General features: G+C 32.8%; 1 pseudogene; it reads left to right on the top strand.

Annotated features, from left to right (window-relative positions):
* The first annotated feature begins 916 nt into the window (after window positions 1-916).
* LOC107144445 lies at window positions 917-1,268 on the top strand (annotated as a pseudogene).
* The last annotated feature ends 17,588 nt before the right edge of the window (window positions 1,269-18,856 follow it).

Below are 18,856 nucleotides of genomic sequence, written 5' to 3'. Positions count from 1 at the left end.
GTTTACAAGATGCATTTCAGTATATGAGCATTTAACAATCTAACAATAAAATCAAGGTTAAAATTTCATTCATGATACTATTAAAAAATAAACTTAAGAATATGTTTACCAAAAAAAGGACAAGATAATTACACTGAAAATTTTAAAACATTTTTGAAAGAAATTAAGATAACCTAAATAAGTAGGAAAATAGTTCATGCAATGGAAAAAATGATTTTAAAATGTTGATATAAGTCTCCTTAAATTAATCAATATATTTAATATACTCCTTACCAAACATCTACCAGGTTTTTTAAATGTTTTTTTCAGACATTGATATGTTCATTCTAAAATACAGGCAATCTAAAGACCTAACTTATCAAAATAATATTGAAAAGAAGAAAAAAGTAAGAGAACTTTCATCTCCCTATTTAAAAATTATTGTAAAGTTTTATTTATCAATTCATTCTAGCATTGGCATAATGAAATACATATAGTTCAATAGAAAAAGCTGAGTCTAGAAAGAAACCCTAACATATATGGTTCATTCATTTTCTGCCAAGGTGCCAAAGTAATTCAATGAAAAAATAGAACTATTTTTTCAACAAACTGGGGGTCCCACAAGCAACAACAACAACAGCAACAAAATTAACTTTTACCATGGTCTTATACAACACACAAAAACTGACTAAAAGAATCATAGGTAAAAATAAAAATATCTTTTGACACCTTGGTTAGATGTACATACACACACACATATGTAAAAATGTAGAGAACTCACCAAAGAGGGCATATGATTGATTAGTGGAGCATATAAAAAGAAGTTTAATATCATTAATCATTGGGAAAAAGCAAAATTAAACCAAAATGGCATCTTAACCCCAGGCATTATGATTGCTGTTCTTGGTTAGGGGCAGTCTATACCTATGGCAGAAAGATGGTGGCCACAACGAAGGTAAAAAAGTCACTGAAGTTTTTCAACTCTTGGCTCAACTTGTTATGAAAATTAGAAAGTACATCCTGGAGTAGAAACAAATTCTAAAGTCAATCAGATGAGGCTAATTAAAATTGGTCATCCTCACCAAATCTGTCCAGCTTTGTTAAAATATGAAATAGAGGACTATCCCATGTTGGTTAAAAGTCATATCCATCACCATAGTGGCAATAATATTGAACTAGGCATAGCATGCAAAAATTTTTACAGAGTAGGCCTACTGACTATTATTGTTCCAAGTGATTCTGATATCACTAGATGCTTGCCAGGACACAGTGGCAAAAAGAAAACCATTCAAAATTTTTCTTTAAAAAAACTTGTCAAAGCTTTTTTTAAAAAATAACATCCAGGGGCTCAGTTGGATGCTAAGTGGTAGAGCGCCTGCCTAGCATGTTCAGGCAATGAATGGGTTCAATTCTCAGCGCCTCATATAAATAAAATAAAGGTCCATTGATAACTAAAAAAGATTTTAAAAAAATAAAAATAAAATCCAATCAAATTGCATTAAGATACATTTTATGTCTACTATTATAACTATAATAAAAAGAAAGATATAAATGTTAAGGCATAGAGAAGCAGGAGCTCTCATCTATTGCTGAGGTGAAGTAGAGCCACTTTTAAAACAGTTGGAAGTGTCTTAAAAGTTAAATTTACCATTCAACCCCTTATACTACCCTCTTATCTGCTCAAAAGAAATGACAACATGTGTGTACATCTAACAGACTTACACATAAGTGTTCATAGAAGAAATATTCCTGATAGTCATAATTGGAAGCAATAAGGTTGCAGTAAGTTTACAATTGAAGAATAAACAAAATGGTATAGATCATAAAGTACTCATCTACATTAAAAAGGAACAAGCTACTGATAAATGCTAAAACAGATGAAACTCAAAAACATTATTAGTGAAATGTCAGTCATAAGAGACCACCTATTGTATGCCTCTTTTATATGAAATGAATACTCTGTTTAGATGATGGTTGCATAATTCAATAAATTTACTCAGAATCATTGAGTTGCATATTTGAAATTAGGATATGTAAAACATTCTTCAAAGTTAAAAAAAATTAAAATAAGTCATTTGTTAAACACCCAACTCTGATTTAGACTACACAGAAAAACAAGACTGACAACTAGTGGAAAGTTCATTAGACTTGATGTCAAGAACATGAGATTACTGGTACCAGCTTCTCCTTGCCAATAAAAATGTTATGTTTGCAAGTTCCTTAACATATCTGAACCTTAGTGGCTAAATCAGTTACATGAAGTTGGAACAGGTGATTCCTAAATTCCCTAATTGGCTGTAAAATTTCTTGAGTTGTCCATTTCTTAAAAATTATCAGAGGCACCTATAAAATCATAGAAATGAATGTTGGACTTTGAAGTAACATTAACAGGCTTTCACCAATTTGCTTTTTAAAATAGCCCTATGATTTCAAAATGTACATTTTTTTTTGGAAATGTATTTTATATTTTATTGGATCAGTCAGGTTTTACTAAGTATTCTCTATATCTACAGATGAGCAATAGATGCTATAGAAATGGGGAAAAAATGCCAGTCGCGCAATGGATAACGAGTCTGACTACGGATCAGAAATGGGGAAAAAAACAAAAATGTGTAAGATTTTAAAAGAATTTTGAATCCCACAGCATGTACAACCACAAGACTGGGATCATGATTAGAATAATATGCACTCTGTGTTTATATAAACAAGTCAAAATATACTCTACTCTCATGTATAACTAAAAAGAACAAATAAAACAATGAATAATAAAACTTAAAGACAAATGTAAAAGGCAATGATTCATATAAGAGATATAAATAAAGCACTAGAGGACTTTGGGGCCAAGAGAGATTGTTATAATTGGAATATTAAAAACTCCCTTCATGGAGGAAAGTTATGTTTAGTGGAATCTTGATAAAAGGTAAGAAACAGATATGTGAAAATGTGAAGAAAGTGCATCCAAATGGGGAAGAGTAGACAAGAAAATTCAGAGAAAATATCCCAACTTGGCGGTAGTATGGAAATGAAAACGTGAGGTAAGGAGATATAAAGTTAGACCCCAGGTTTGAGCCAGATTTCGGAGGATTTTCAATGTCATATGTCAGCTCACTAATTGTTGACAGGGAATTCCTACTGACTCTTGATCTGAAGAGTAAGTTTAATTAAAGTTTGCTTTAAGAAAGTTAATCTGATTCCTTAGGAAAAAGGGAAATTGAAAGATTGAGCTTGGTTAGAATGCAAGATAATAAAAATGTGAGCATGGTTAATTGTAGTAAGAACAGAGTTTGCAGTAGGTGAATGAGGTTGCATAGGGAACAATAATAAAACTTGTTATTGTTAATATATGATCAAAAGAGAATAAGTAATAATGGGCTCAATTCCATTTTTTTCTTACCTATTATTTCATTGAGTACTCTGAGAAGTTCAATCAGATGAGGACTAGTATCTCCATTTTACAGATTAGAAAATAGCCCAGCGGATACCAATGTTCTAAATTGTAGTGGCAGAATTGAATTGGACTCAAGTCATTGGAGTGGTTCGTACTTCTCCTCTGCAGCTGGAAATGTGGTTCTATGGCCACAAATAGGGTACACAATTTGAGTAGAGGTAATTTGGTAGAAAATAAGAAAATTGAATTTTAATAACCTCTTGACTTCCTTTACTAGGTGAATGTGTGTCTCTGTATCTGTATGTGTGTGTGTGTGTGTGTGTGTGTGTGTGTATATATATATATATACATATATATATATATATATATATATATATGTCTGTGTCTGCTTTAAAGTCCAGAGATCATAAATAATATTGCATGAAACTGAAATAATACAGAATCTATGGATTTTTAAGTCAAAATTCCTGTTGAAATTCTTGTGCTATAACCTTGCAAAAGACATTTAGTTCATGGTTATGATCTTTATGTTAGAGTTTTATGATTTTCAAAGCAAGCGCATCCTCCTAAAATGGGGTGATGTCTTCTTCCCTTTTCAAGTCGTATATTCTATAATATTAAAACAATGTAGAAGTAAATGAAAATGTGAAAACTTCTTATATTTATTATGGAAATAAGAATTTCAGAGGTAAAATTATTAGATTTCAAATTCTTGTGAAATTTTCTCACACATTAGCTTTTGGGAGACACCTCATATCTAAGCCATAACAATTTAATTATTTACTTGAAAAATTACTGGAAACAAATGTGTTTATTTTCATTGTTCATTCTCAATTAATCTTGTAGCACTTCTCAGAGGTCATATTTCTGCCTCTTGTTGTGTACACTAGAAAAGGTTAAGCACAAAATACCCCCCAACTGGTAGAGCACACTGAACCCTTAAGATTGACTTTATATTCTTACCATGAGAAGTTTATATAGTGACAACAACAAGGATTTCTTTGGGGCATAAATTATGTGTAGGAGTCTTTTCAGTGAGAATTAAACAGTCATTCCAATTCCTTCAAAATGATTTTTAGTTCAGATTGATCACTCCATATCAGAGATGATGATAGTAACAGTAGTATAATAATAACACTAAAGTTTATGGTAAGATGTGAAATCTATGTTGTAAATATTAACTAATCACATCATTTAATTCTTACTCCTAATTTCTTCCAAGTAGTCATCTCTCTTTCCACATTTCATAAATAAACAGAAATAAGCACAAATAAGCTCTGTAACTTGCTCAAGATCTCACAACTAGGTTATAATGAAACCAGAACTGGAGCATGGTTTTGACTTTGAACATTGGCTGAAGTAAAGAACCTCTATGTTCATTTACTACATTTCCATTTTCTTTGATCAGAGAATATTCTTTCAATTCATTCAAAGTGCTGGAAATTTGTGTATAGTTTAAAGTGAGCTTAATGACTGAATTCTAACTTTCACTTATTCCCATTGCTTTTTGAGCAGTAAAAGATCACTACTGCTCAAGAGAGAATATTTTGTTTCTTCCTCTTAATACAGTGTGCTCAATAGTAGCATTTATGGCCAAAAAACAAACAAACAACAACAACAACAAAACAACAACAACAAACAGGAAACCATGCAAAAACATTTGAGTTATACATATGTAAAATAAAATCAGCTGAAAATACATAACTGAAATTATTTTTGAACTGCAGTCCATTATTTTTTTTTATTGGTTGTTCAAAACATTACAAAGCTCTTGACATATCATATTTCATACATTAGATTCAAGTGGGTTATGAACTCCCATTTTTACCCCCAAAACAGATTGCTTTCAAAAATTTGCCAACTTAACTAGTGTTCATCCTGTTATCACTTTATTTTTTAAAATCCTTTCTTATCAGTAAAAAGGATGAGCCTGGTTTGGCAGTAAATAATATGAATTCCCTCAACAGGGAATTTTTATGCATTCCATAAAAATTGGATAAAAATTGCAATAATAAGGAAGAGTATATACAGTTTACTTGGGGATCCATATATGATTATCTTTCTAATCAGAGTTCAATTTGCATTTGTTCTATCATGATTTGTCATTAGACACTGGTCATACTATAACACTTTCCTAAGCTTCAGAGAAATCAGAGAGATCTGCTGCCATCAATAATAATGCAATTAAATTTCTTAAATGTACAGTTCAACTATAGAACACATATAACATTACAGCTGCTACAATAAAGAATCAAATAAAATCATGAAATTTGCTGAATTTTTTTATAGTTTTACATATTTCTTTTCTACCTAAATCCAAATACTAAGAAGTTCCTTTTTATAAATGCTGGTTTTGAAGAATTTCATGATCAGCAGTCTGGCATTCCACATCTGTGTAGAAAAGCCTACCCAGGGAGTTGCTTTAGCATTAGACACATGATTAGGCACTGATAGACGCATAGCATTTAGTAATACCATTAAAATATTCTCCACTACACAATGGCAACAGATGTCTTAAGTTCTAACAACTAATCAAAAAATAAATCAAGCAACATAAAAAACACATCTGGAATCCTAGAAATGGAAGAATTTAGACATATATCATTCAGTATTATATCAAATTTGCTTAATTTGTGAAATGCTGTGCTGGATGTTTTTATGTAAATGAGGCCAAATAGACATTTTACTCTGTGATCTCCAGAATGATTTACTATAGAAAGCACTTTGTCAGGTTCCAAAGTGCTTCTTCCCGGGCCTGAGATAACTCAAGCTCTCTGAAATAATTCTCCTTATTAAAGCAATATGTTCAAAGTGAGCAAAGCAAGTCCACAGGGAACACTGCTGAGCAAGTAATGGTCTGATGGTGAGTTGATGGACTGCATTAATGGTCCTAGCCAATCCGGAAGGAGGACTGACAGCAGCTAAATTTGTAATGCATTTCATATGTACAGCATATTTAGAAAAGAGTCCTAAATAGTAGAACTGTGCGTTGGCTAATTAAGCTATGCAAATCATGCCATTATAACCAAGAATTAAACTTTGACCTCTGGTCTTTAATCATTGGGAACATTCCTATCTACATATCAACAATAATCATAAAGTAAGATAGATTTACACAAAATGTATTTTCAGTTTGTTTTTACTCACAATATTAACATAATTTGGGGCTCCAGAAATGCATTTCCTGGGAAGAAGCTTTTAGTATTTTTTTTTAATTGTGAGAAAAGCCTTAAAAAGAGTTTGAAAGTCCTTAAAGTCATTTTAAATGTTCTGCAAAAATTTTTACAGTGCCATCAGGAGTGAGTGAAATACTATATTTCAATAAAAACTATTATTATTCAAAATGAGTGGTGATAGTAACAGACTTTAGATTTTAGACAAGATTGCCGTCCTAACAAATCTTTGTATTTAAACTGAGTTGTTATTTCTTCATCTTTTGGGCAAGTCTACCTGAAAATGTTATTCGCACATATTTATTTATTCCTCATAGATAAAAGAGAGTAAACAAAGATGATTGTTGTTTCTCTTTGGGATGTTTGTGAATACAGTGAATAATTAAGTATCATAAATTGTTGCTTCTGGTGATATAATTCATTAAAGTAGAAAATATAGCAAGAAAGTCGTAGTTATCAACATATAATTTGCAAGTCCTTTATTATACTGAATGATCTTTAGGTACATTTTAAACTATGAATTCAAATGTGAATTACTAGAGTGACTTTTCTTTAATTACAAAACCTTTCAAGCTGCCTTTAACAAAACATACCAATAAGTTGTTCTGCTTTTTGTGATATCCAGAGTTTTCCTTCAGAGTGTAATATAACATTTCACTTGAGATGAAGGGTAAATAAATCACCACCTTTTCCCCTTAGCATCACATTTTCAGTTTTTTATCTCATTCTACCTCTCTCCTCTGGATCATTTAGCCATAGAATCTTCTAGAAATCCCAAGAAATGTTCTGTAGCCTAAAATTTTGAATGTGTTAAAATGAAAGAATAGATAAACTGACATTGTCTCAAACAAAAAGTTAAGTCAAGAAGCCAATAACTGACTAAATTTTGCCTTTAAATACAGACAGTTCACATCAGGGTGGGGAAATGCTCTTTCACTGAGAATACATATAAAATTTTTGAATGGCTATATTTTTGGTATTTTGGGGGGGCAGGGAAAAGGAAAAACTGAGATAATACTGAATTATTAGGTGTGGGAACTTTATAGTCTTTGTACAATTATAGAAGCCTTAATGATCCCTTGATAATATTAATCCCTCTTATAATTTTCATAAACTTGTTAAATCCTGCAGTTTACTTCTCTTATAGCAATGACCTTGAACCTGATTGATGCCCTGATTTTTATTTCACAGCACTAATGAAAAGCTATGTCACAAGAGCGCTTAATAAAAATGAATGTGAGATTTTACTAGAGATAGGGGACTTGCCAGATCAAAGTATAACCATTTATGAATGTTATAAACTCTCAATAAATGAGTTGTCATGTGATGGCATGTTTATTTCAGGAATAGGGATGAAAAGATAATACTTTTAATTAAAAACAATAAAAACTTTTTCCCAGCAGGTGGGCAGTAGTGGTGGGGGCAATGGCTAACAGCTGGACATTATTAAATATATATTAACTTGAGCACCTCATTGATGATTCTTTAATAAAGTTATCTGGTTTCTTTATTGCTAGTGTAGAAGGGTCACAGTGTTTGCATTCATGGACAAAAAGATGTAGTTTTTCTTTTAGTTTCCTTAATTGTTCTAATCTTTGTCACAAACCTCCACATTTTAGTTACTGAAAATCTATAAATTTGCCATTTAGAGTAAAGTAGTCATTTTTAATTCAGCTTTTAATCATCATAAAGTTCCTGTCTCTAAGGAATTTTTTCTCCCCTTCTCTCCTCCTTCCAAGATGCCTACATAATTGAGGAAGATTCCTCTTCCTCAGGACCTGGCAAGGAAAGTCTGGTCTATGGCTGGTTCCGTGCCCATCTTTGCTGTGTGATCTGACTCTGAATGTCAGAGCTAACTGTAGACCCCATTATTCTTTTCCATTCCTGTAATACAATAATAGGCCCCAACACAAGTTATACTGCTGAAATAATATCATCATATTTGATCTTCTGAACTTCTTAATGATTGTTTTCAAGTTAGATTTTTACTTTTATTTCCAAAATATGGCGATCATTAATCAATATGAATTGATTTCAAAGGATAAAATTAAAAATAGTTTAAACAAACAAAAAGATGAAAGGATTAATTTATCAGGTCAAATTGGCAAATACTAAGAAGGGTAAAAGTCGCACTGAAGGATAGATTCTCCCTAAAGATTTGAAAATCTTAAAGGCCTTCTATATCTATGTGCTGCTCTCTGTGTGTTGCTTTCATTCTCTTGAACAGCTTCTGTGTAAAGTAGGAAATTATTTCCTTGACTAGCTGTGAAGATGTGGTATATACATAATGAACAGAAGTAATTTTAAAAGTATCAGGGAAGCACTTCAATTGGTTCACTTGGAGCCTTCACCTGCTCCAAAGTTAGGCAGGCAGTTTCCAATTCAGACCATCCAAAAATCATATCCTTTGAAGAACCATTTCATAGAGAAAGAAGTAGGAGACAACATTGAAATAGTAAGAAAAGTACATGTCCCATAGTGTGAGCAATTATTTTATCAGTATGTTTAAGAGAATGTGTATCCATTTTCCCTAACTTGTAACAGATTCTTTGAACCTTAACAGACTTACACCCTAGTATAGATACTCATTTCTTAATTTTTAATAAATTACCACAAAAATCACCGCTCCCCAATTTGAAGTAAACATGACTTGCCCTTACCACTTGTCATCTGATGAAAATAAGAGTTAACATGTTATAATTTTTCCAACCTCAGTATACAACTATGTAGGTTCTTTTTCATGTTTCTTAAAATAGGCAAATTCTTTCTTGTCTAAAGTCTTTTGGCCATATGTTTTCCTCTTTATGGCATGATTTTTCTCCATGGTCAGCTCATTCTTATCTTCTATTTCTAAAACAAGATATTAATCTAAAGAAACCAACTCCTACATTCTTAATTACAGTTTTATTTGTGTTTATTTGTTCCTTAATTGTCTATTCCATTGAATAACAAAATTCACAAGAACAAAGGCCCAGACCTCTGAACTACTGTCTCATCCCTAGAGAATCTCATCAAGCCAGGAAAATGGTAAGCTCTAAAAAGCCATTTGTCAACTTCATCAATTAATTGTTTAATCTATTTGACACTTTATACGCTTTACCTTAACCAGTTGCAGCACTTTCTTTTCATTAGTCCTAACCTTCTTTGACTTCTGTATCAATAATCTCTGTTTTTTGTGTGTGTGTTGCTATTCTAGCTTGTAGGAGTTTCATACGCCAGTCTTCCCATATGCACAATTTTCCACTTATGCAAACAACTCACATATTCAGTCAGCAGAATTCATTAAGTTTTAGTAATTTTGCTTCTTGAAACTCTAAAATGTGCCCTTTCCTAACTTCTTACCTCATAGTATTTATTCCCCATGATGAGCAATACTGTATATTGCCACCAAAGTGGACATTTTAAAGATGATTTCATGGGATTTCAATATTTTGGTTGTTTCCATTTACCTTCAGAATATTCCTCATTTAAGCCATTTAAAATCCTTTCTAACCTACTTTCCAGAGATAAAACATGCCTGATATAAAATATACAACAAATCTTTAGCAATATCTCCAAGCCTTTCACATCTCTCTTTTATACATTTTTCACCTGTCAGTAGGCTAACCTAAGTCACCCATTACAATTCAGTTATGGTTCACCTTTCCCATAATAAAATCTCCTGATGATTACATTTAAAAATGAAGTAGAGATTCTCCTCTTTACTTTCATAGTATTATGTGAATATACCTATTATGGTACATATAACACTATATCACAATCATTAATTTAAATTCTTCATGAGCCCTTATCACTTGTCATCTGATGAAAATAAGAGTTAACATGTTACAATTTCAAATGACCTTTCAAGTTCTTCAATGAAATGGGCTGGTCTCATTTAAAAGAACAGGACTCATTCACAGAACTCAAGCAAAAAAGCTTAGTATTACTGAAACCTAGATAAAAACTCAGTCATCCAACATTGTAAAACTCAGGAAGTTCATCAAACTCCTCACTTCAAGACTTCAACAAGTCTAAACTGTCCTCCACAGTTTGTAAGAACTTTTTGGAGTGAGAAGTGGAGAAAGGAGACATAAAATTCTTAAGACTCTGGCTGACCCTATTGTCTCGAAGCAAGTTACCATATTGATGTAAACTTGAAATCTCACCTCTTCTTTATTGCCTTTCCCAAACACACACACAGATACATGATCTCTCACAGGAAAATGTCATCAGTGGTGGATAGTGCCAAAGTGCTGGGGGAGAGGTTATATTGCACTTAAAAAAAAAAGAAAGAAAAAAGAAAAGAAAAAGGAAGACAGAAAATTTTACAACCTCTTAAATTTCTATTATTGAAAATCTCTTTAAACTTCTCCACTGGGGATTTGGACCTTTTTATTTTACTGGTGTCTTTAAACCTTCTCCCACTTGCTCCTTTTGACTACCTCTTTCTCATTGGGTTTTCTGAAGAGGTCCAAATTTCACTTTTTCTGTTAATAAAAAGGATTTGCTTTTTTAAATCAATTGAATTTGCTTTTTTAAACTTACATACTCAACTCCAAGTCACTGTTCATGTACTTTTGCAGAGATTAGTTCTCAATTCTTCTATGTTATAGTGATTATCGGGCAAGGTACCTAAGTTCTCTCTAACTTGGTTTTCTCATCTGTATGACAGGGCTGATAGTAGTAATTATCTAATATGTTTGTCATGATGATTAAATTGATCAATACTAGTAAATGTAAAAAGATCCTAGTAGTTAGGGGCTTAATAAAACCTAATAATTGTAATTTTATTTATTGATTGCATGCCTTAGAACTATCTGTGATTATGCAGATGTTTTTCTTGTTATAGTTTTGTTTCTTCTTTTTGCCCTTTATTCTATTAATTAATTAATTCAGTTATTAAATTAAGATGGCAGAGAATCTCATAGAATTCAATAACTGGGGAAATCCCTGAGTCATAAGACAATGAGTGCTATGCTATCCATGTTCTGTCCTCCAGATGCATTGGAATCATACCCCTCAAAGTGATGGCTTCAGATGAGTCTTTGGGAAGGGTTAGAGTCCTCAATAATGAAACTAGTAAAATGTCCAAATGAAACTCTTTTGAACTTCCAGTTTCTAGGAGTGTTAGAAATAAATTTCCATTCTTTATAAGCCACTCAATTTATAGTATTTTCCCATAGCTGCCAAAATGGACTAAGGCAACAAAAAAGCAGAAAGCAGCACTTTTTTTTTCTTTTCTCAGCTATTAATGACTTTGTTCCCTTCTCTTTTTCTATGTGCTTTATTATTTTTTTTGCACATGCTATATGACCACTCTGAAATAATGATTGATGATACCTAATGTATCCATTCATTTTAAGTTGCTAGGAGATAAAACTTAGTTTGCCTATAGGTCAAGGGTCCACCCTAGTCCCATTATCTGTGTTGAGATGAGTAGGTTTTCTAAAGAAAAAGAAAATGATGGATGCCCTTAAACAAATTGCCCCTATATTTTTGTGTACTTGGTCTTTGAAAATTTTCTCTTTTTTTAATCTTTTATTCCTAGTATTTGACACAATCTTGGTCTAGAGAAGACAATAAATTTACTGGGAGAATCAAAAAAGGATTTGCTTTGTGCTGAATTTCTCCCATTAGCAAATTTTGTTAAACTAATGTTCTTGGGTTTATGTTACTAATGTCGTGTTCTTGCATAATTAAATGGATTTTTGATAATTTAATAAGAAATAAAAATTCCTTGTTGAAAAGACTGCAAAAGCAATCAAAGTTAAAGTCTTTAACAAGAATAGAGAATAGGAGAGCAATTAAAGGAAAAGCATATGTCATTAGAAATATATATAAAAACAATAACATGGTCATTAGTGGTTCTGTAAAGAATAATGTGAATGATAAAGATAAAAATTTATTTTTTCATATGCAACTGGAAAGTAATTTTTTAGATATTTTTCCAATAGTATTTAAGACTTATCTACTTCTTCCTCTTTTCCATATATCAAAATCTTAATGAGTATTTAATTCTATTTTTCAAAATATTTTAGTAATGTCATTTTTTTAGGATTTTGTTTTTGTCATCTTTGTAAAGTGACATAATAATGTGAGAAAATTTGTTTATAAATTCATATAATTAAACATGTATTGTTGCAATTCATGGCATGTAATTTTATACTTGCTTGGATAGTGACTAGGACAATAATCAGAAAAAAACGGAACAAAATAAATATACTTATAATTGATTTTTTTCAGTCTTTATTCTCAGTGATGTTTGCTATCATCTAGAAGTCAAGTCAGATCTTCTTTTTCCCCCCTAACATCTCACTTTTATTTCTAGTGAGATCTCACTGTACTCTCTCTACAAGCACAGCTCTTGAACTTGTTTCATATTTCTTACTCAGAGTCTATTCACCATAATTTAGGCTTTCTGCATGAATCTTTTTTGTTGTTGTTCTTTTTAGATATACATGGCAGTAGAGTGTATTTTGACATATTATAAATACATGGAGTATGATTTTCATTCTTGTGGTTACAAAAGATGTGAACTTACACTGGTGGTGTACTCATATATGAAAAAAGTTATGTCCCCATCTAGCCTTACTTCCCTTCATTCCTCATTAGTCTAATCTAATGAACTTCTATTCTCACCACCACCACCACCACTGTGTCTTAGCATTACATATCAGAGAGAACATTCAGACTTTGGTTTTTGGGGGATTGGCTTATTTCATTTAACATGATAGTCTCCAGCTCCATTCCTTTACCAGAAAATGCCATAATTTCATTCTTCCTTATGGCTGAGTAATATATATATATATATATATATATTTGTTTTATATATATATATATATACATATATATGTATGTGTGTGTGTATACACACATATATATCATAGTATTTTGTTATACTAAAAGCAATATTATCTTTATTATAAATATATATATGTATGTTGATGTAAAATATTAGTATATTAAATATATATGTAGGCGTATGTAAAATATTAGTATCTTAAATATATGTGTAGGTGTAGTATATGTATATATAACAGTATATGTGTATGGGGTGTGTGTGGGTGTGTCTTTCTAAACATTTCCAGGTGCTTGGAAACCTTTCTCTGTTGTTTTTGGCAACAAAGAAACCTACTTTTGTGTGGTAAGAGTATGCAAGAAACAAAAACAAAATAAGCAACTACTCTTCCACAGTTGTCTTTTCTAAAAGTATACACAGAAATTTGCCAGGGAAACTGTGATCCTTTACATTCAAAACAATGTGAAATATGAAGGATTAGTTAAATTTTCATTTACAAACGTAGCTGAAATTTTAAATAAATTGTTTGTCATAACACCAAACTATGCAAGGGTAAGGACTAACTTAGGCAAGTTTGCATAATGAGATGCTGTTGACTTGTCACACTCTAAACACTTGCTGTTTGTTCATCTTTCTTTCTATTGTGAGAATTTCAAATTTCCTAGACTTCACATAGAGGACTTTGTGAAAATGCTCCATACTTGACATTTTATGCATCACATGTCTTCTCTTAAAATTACATCTGACTGTTATTCTAGTATGTTTACACCAAGATTATTTTCTTGTTGAAATATTTTGTTTTGATGTTTCTAAATAAAGGGATGTAAATGACTTACCCATGGAATAGTGTGCATTCTAGAATCACTCTTTATTGGCCAAAAAGAAGTACAGAGCAGTTCCTTTCTTTGTTTAGAGCATTTGATAGATGTGTCAAATTCAATATCATTTGTAGCAACAGTCATTAGTACATTATTATCTTCTCCTGTCTTTCTTCCTTCTCATCCCCCAGAGTTGAGGCTTTCTTATTGTGGCACCCCACCCCCGAAACACACACACACACACACACAAACACACATTATCTCTTTCCTTGCCCTTACCATTCATTTAATCAGTGATTCTCCTCTAGTCTCCTATTTGATTTATTTTTCTTTCCCCCTCACTTTTTCCCATAAGACTGTCTTTACTGTCCTTAGTCTTTTTGTTTGTTTGTTTTTTGCTACAATGACAGTCTTTTTATATGTCTGCCCTCAGTTCTGTTCAATTTGCTACACAATTTTCCTCTCTAGGCTGGAGTCTGATGATACATTCCACAATAATGTGCATTTTAAATGGTTGCTTGGCACTACCACCTGGGCATCTCTAACACCCACAAATGCCGCAGTCCGGCTGCAGCAAAATAACCAGGGGGTGACGAGGAACTTGTGTAGATTGATACAGCAGGAGTGGGAGCTGTTTATTGTAGGACAGGAGGGGTATATATACATTCCACACAGCTTATCTTAATTAACATAAACTAGATACAGCAGTCAACCAATAAAGAATCTCCACACTTAATGGCTCGAAAACCACTCCCTCTGGCAAAATGCCAGGCGCCATATTGACTTGTTTACAGACCCTAACACACAAAGTCACTGCCAGATGATGTTAGTTAAATTATCATTTTATAAATACCTATCCTTCAATTCTCTTCTAACCTTTAACTTCTAATAAACAATTTCTGATTCCTATAGATATGTTCTACTAAATAAGGTTCATGTTTATTCTCTCTTCTACTGAAGTGTGTACCCATTCATTAAAGTTTTACATATCTACATTTTTAAGTGTCTCCACAAACACCCTGTCAGCTCTCAGATTTATCTCTTCAAATAAGACTCAGTGTTGCAGGTATATATTATTAAACAACACCATACCAACCCACAGAATATATATTTCTTAAAAAGAAAAATAAAAGAATTTTGCCTAACTTCTTCTGTATTCTTGCGGAAATTTTCCATAACCGAAATACTCATTGCTATTAAACACTCCAAAGTGGGCATAGGTTCTTTAACTCTTGGCTAATATATTAAAATAAAATTAAATCATTGGCACTTAGAAATTGGTATGACAAAATGGAGTCTGTGGACACTTATTTAACAAGTCCCAATAAAAGTTAATATGTCCCAATATAAGTTAAAATGGGGATGTCAAGAATGAAAACATTATATAAGGCATAATTAGCTTTTTCATTTGTCAGTTTTACCTGTTCATAAATCTGGAAAGAAATATATGATACTTCACAAATCACTCACTGTAATCTTAATTCTGTGGCCTCATCCATTAAGGGGGAGACCAATAGGCAATATTAGGGAAATTAATAATGATATCCAATACTCAATATTACTGAAATTAATAATGAAATCCAATCATCAACTAGTAAATATTATTAGAGCTGTGGCTAATAATGTTATATATTCAGTGCTTATCTTAGGAGTTTTTCAGCTGCAATTTACCTGTACTATTGAAGGGATCCTTTATACCTTTACCAGCTGAGTGAACACCAATGGGCATTCATAGTCTGAACAGATGGTGTTGAAACCATGATGAATGGTGGAGATTAATGGGATATTGCCATTTTTGGTGCTTACCCAGAAACTCCCTGATAAAGGGTAGATCCCAAGTGTCAGTAGAATTAACCAAACATCAATTTTAGCAATGAATGCCCAAACCAAAAACATGGCCCCATCTGCACATTTTTACAAACTAGTTGATCACTGCCTAGAGCTCCCCCTTTTAGTATAAGGAATTCTGGAATATTTTGCCTCACAGAAACTTTAAATTTAAATCAAACTTTTACAGATCTCTACATACAGCAAGACACAACATAAGACCCTATCAGGACCCTCCTATTCCCCTCAGATTTTCAGACATGACTGATAGTAACACAGGCACACATTTAATTTCACAATAAATACAAACTGAATGGCCTTTAGACAAAGTATTCAGGGAAACTTTTATCTCTGCTACAGGCCTCAGGCAGATGGTTTGAGATGCTTAATGGGCTTCTCAAAGAACTTCCATTTAAGATACAAAATGACAGATAGGCTCCACTTGGGTCCCTGTTTTGCTCCAGAACTTAATCTCTCTTAATTGCAAGACTGCTTGGCCAACTCACACCTCATACAAACTTCATAAAACCTTCTCATTGCCATTTCCCATATGTAAAGGTAGATATGTTTCACCTCTGTGTACACGAATACTTCTTATTTATGAGCCTCTTTAATAATGTCTCTTCCTTCCTTTATAGATTTTCAATCCTGCCCCCAACCCATAAAAGATGGAAGCCATATGGACAACACATACTCTTCTGGGATCTATTAGCTATAGACTCTCCCATGGGCCAAGCACCTGACCATCTGGTATAGGACCCAATTGAACTGAACTTCCATTACCCCAAACACTTTCCTCAGTGTTTGGGTTATTCCGGGTAGATAATTAATCTAGGATCTCCTTCTCATCCCTTCAGGAAATTAAAATTAGTGCTCCAAGACCAATCCTTCAGAAAATGTAGACTACCAAGAAGTAGTAAGTGAAAATCATATTCAGAGATAACAGTGGAACCAACACTTTATTCCATAATGATGAAAACAGACATCATTTTTTTCTGGCATGTTGAGATCAAGCAAAAACCAAAAAATCCTGTCACTGTTTTGTAGGCTATTGGTCTCAACACTATCAGTTTAAGAGCTTTCATTGGTTTGCAATGCAGAGGCTTAGACTCTGTAAGTAAGCCATCATTTCAACCAAACAGAAAATGTTGAGATTGCTAATACAGCCCAAATATCTAACCAGCTTGTCCTTCGCCAACCAAACCGATACCCCATGTCTAAGGGAGAAAATGTAATTTCTTTCCTCATCCATTGCTAAGTTATTGGTTGAGACTCCTATAACAAAAGAGATTAACAAGAGGAAAGCATACTAATTTATTTAATATAAGTTTTACATGACAAGGGGATCTTCAAAAATGAAAACCCAAGGAAAGAAGGAAAGCTCTTTATATTTTATGCGAAGTCTGAGGAAGATGTGGAGAGTTGTGGAGAAACATGATTGAATAAAATGGGTATAATGTGACTGCAATAAATTGGATAGTACTCGCCAAGTCCTATTTTTCAGATTGTTTTTAATATCTCTCTGTCTTCAGAGATAGAAGCATTGGTCTATCTAGACCACTGCCTCAGTGAGGTGTCTCCTAAGACACAGATTCTTCATGTGATATTAGGATTATAATAAACTCCTGAGCTTACTATTTCCTTAGTCCATGATCCCTGCATTATGTCATAACATACAACCCTGTAGTCCCAAGTGTAATAGGTGATCTTGTAGAAGTTATTGCTATCTGTGTCTTTCTAAAAGTTCATAGAGATTACCACTTTCTCCAGGAGCCCACTATCTTATATCAGTCCACACTTTAACCCACTGGGAAAGGTTTCCTATTCCATAGCTCCTTGACTTATTCTCCCACTACATTTTTCCACTATGCCCTTCCCTACTGCATCTCAGACCGTGAGCACTGCCACTGTCCCCTTCCACTTGCTCACACCTAAATTTTGATATACCTTACTCAATATTTGTTCTTGTCATTCAACAACATAACGCTGGACTTGCTATCTTGACTCAATAATACACCAAGGTATTATTGTCATGAAAATATAATTGATACTTTTAACACACTTTATAATACCATCAAGATATTGTTAAAAATGCCAGAAATTTCAGATCTGTTTTTGGCTAATACCATATAGATAAGAAACTTTGGTTATGATTAAGCCTATAAGGACTCCTTACAGGACTTCTTGTTTGCTTCCTCTTTGCTGTTTCCATATTTCACTATCAAGAATTTTCTGTGGCATATAGGTTAATGCATGTCCTGCTCTTACAGGACTTTATTGTTTGGACCATTTAAATACCCCAAATAATTTTCAAAACTGATGTCAAGATACCAAGACGTCAATTATAATATGGATCAATTATAATATAGATCAATTATAATATAGATTTGTTTTGTGCTGTTTTTTGTTGTTGTTGCTGCTGCTGTTATTTCTTTGCTGTTATTTCTTTGTTTGTTTAATGCTGGCTAGACCCAACTATAAAGCCTTGTCTAGAGGTAGAGTCAGTTATCTTCATGAAAAGCTGATTAAGTCCATATCCCAAAAATTTCCCCTACAGGTTTCTTAGACTTACAGGCCATTATGAACTTACATTTTTGGCTAGGGCATCAGGTAGTGAAAGACAGCCCTATCCCCTGAGCCCACATAGTAATTCAAGTTAACCAATTGTGGAGAGCTAAGTAAACCTAGGTAATGCCACCCACTTGCTGCAGGTCAACTACCCTCTAACTTGAGCTTGATGCTGGCCTGACCCCAAGCACAACTCCCTGTGTGGTGTATGTGGCAGCCATATTTTGTTAGTAACTATGAAAAACAACAAACTCTGCCTTTCATCAATCAAAGTATTGTTGTATTGTGTGGGCCATCAAAAGAATTCTTAAATATTATAAAA

The sequence above is a fragment of the Marmota marmota genome, unplaced genomic scaffold, assembly GCF_001458135.2.
Source record: "Marmota marmota marmota unplaced genomic scaffold, marMar, whole genome shotgun sequence".
NCBI lineage: Eukaryota > Metazoa > Chordata > Mammalia > Rodentia > Sciuridae > Marmota > Marmota marmota.
Note: the sequence above shows the minus strand (reverse complement) of the source record. Positions and strands in the feature narration are given on the sequence as shown.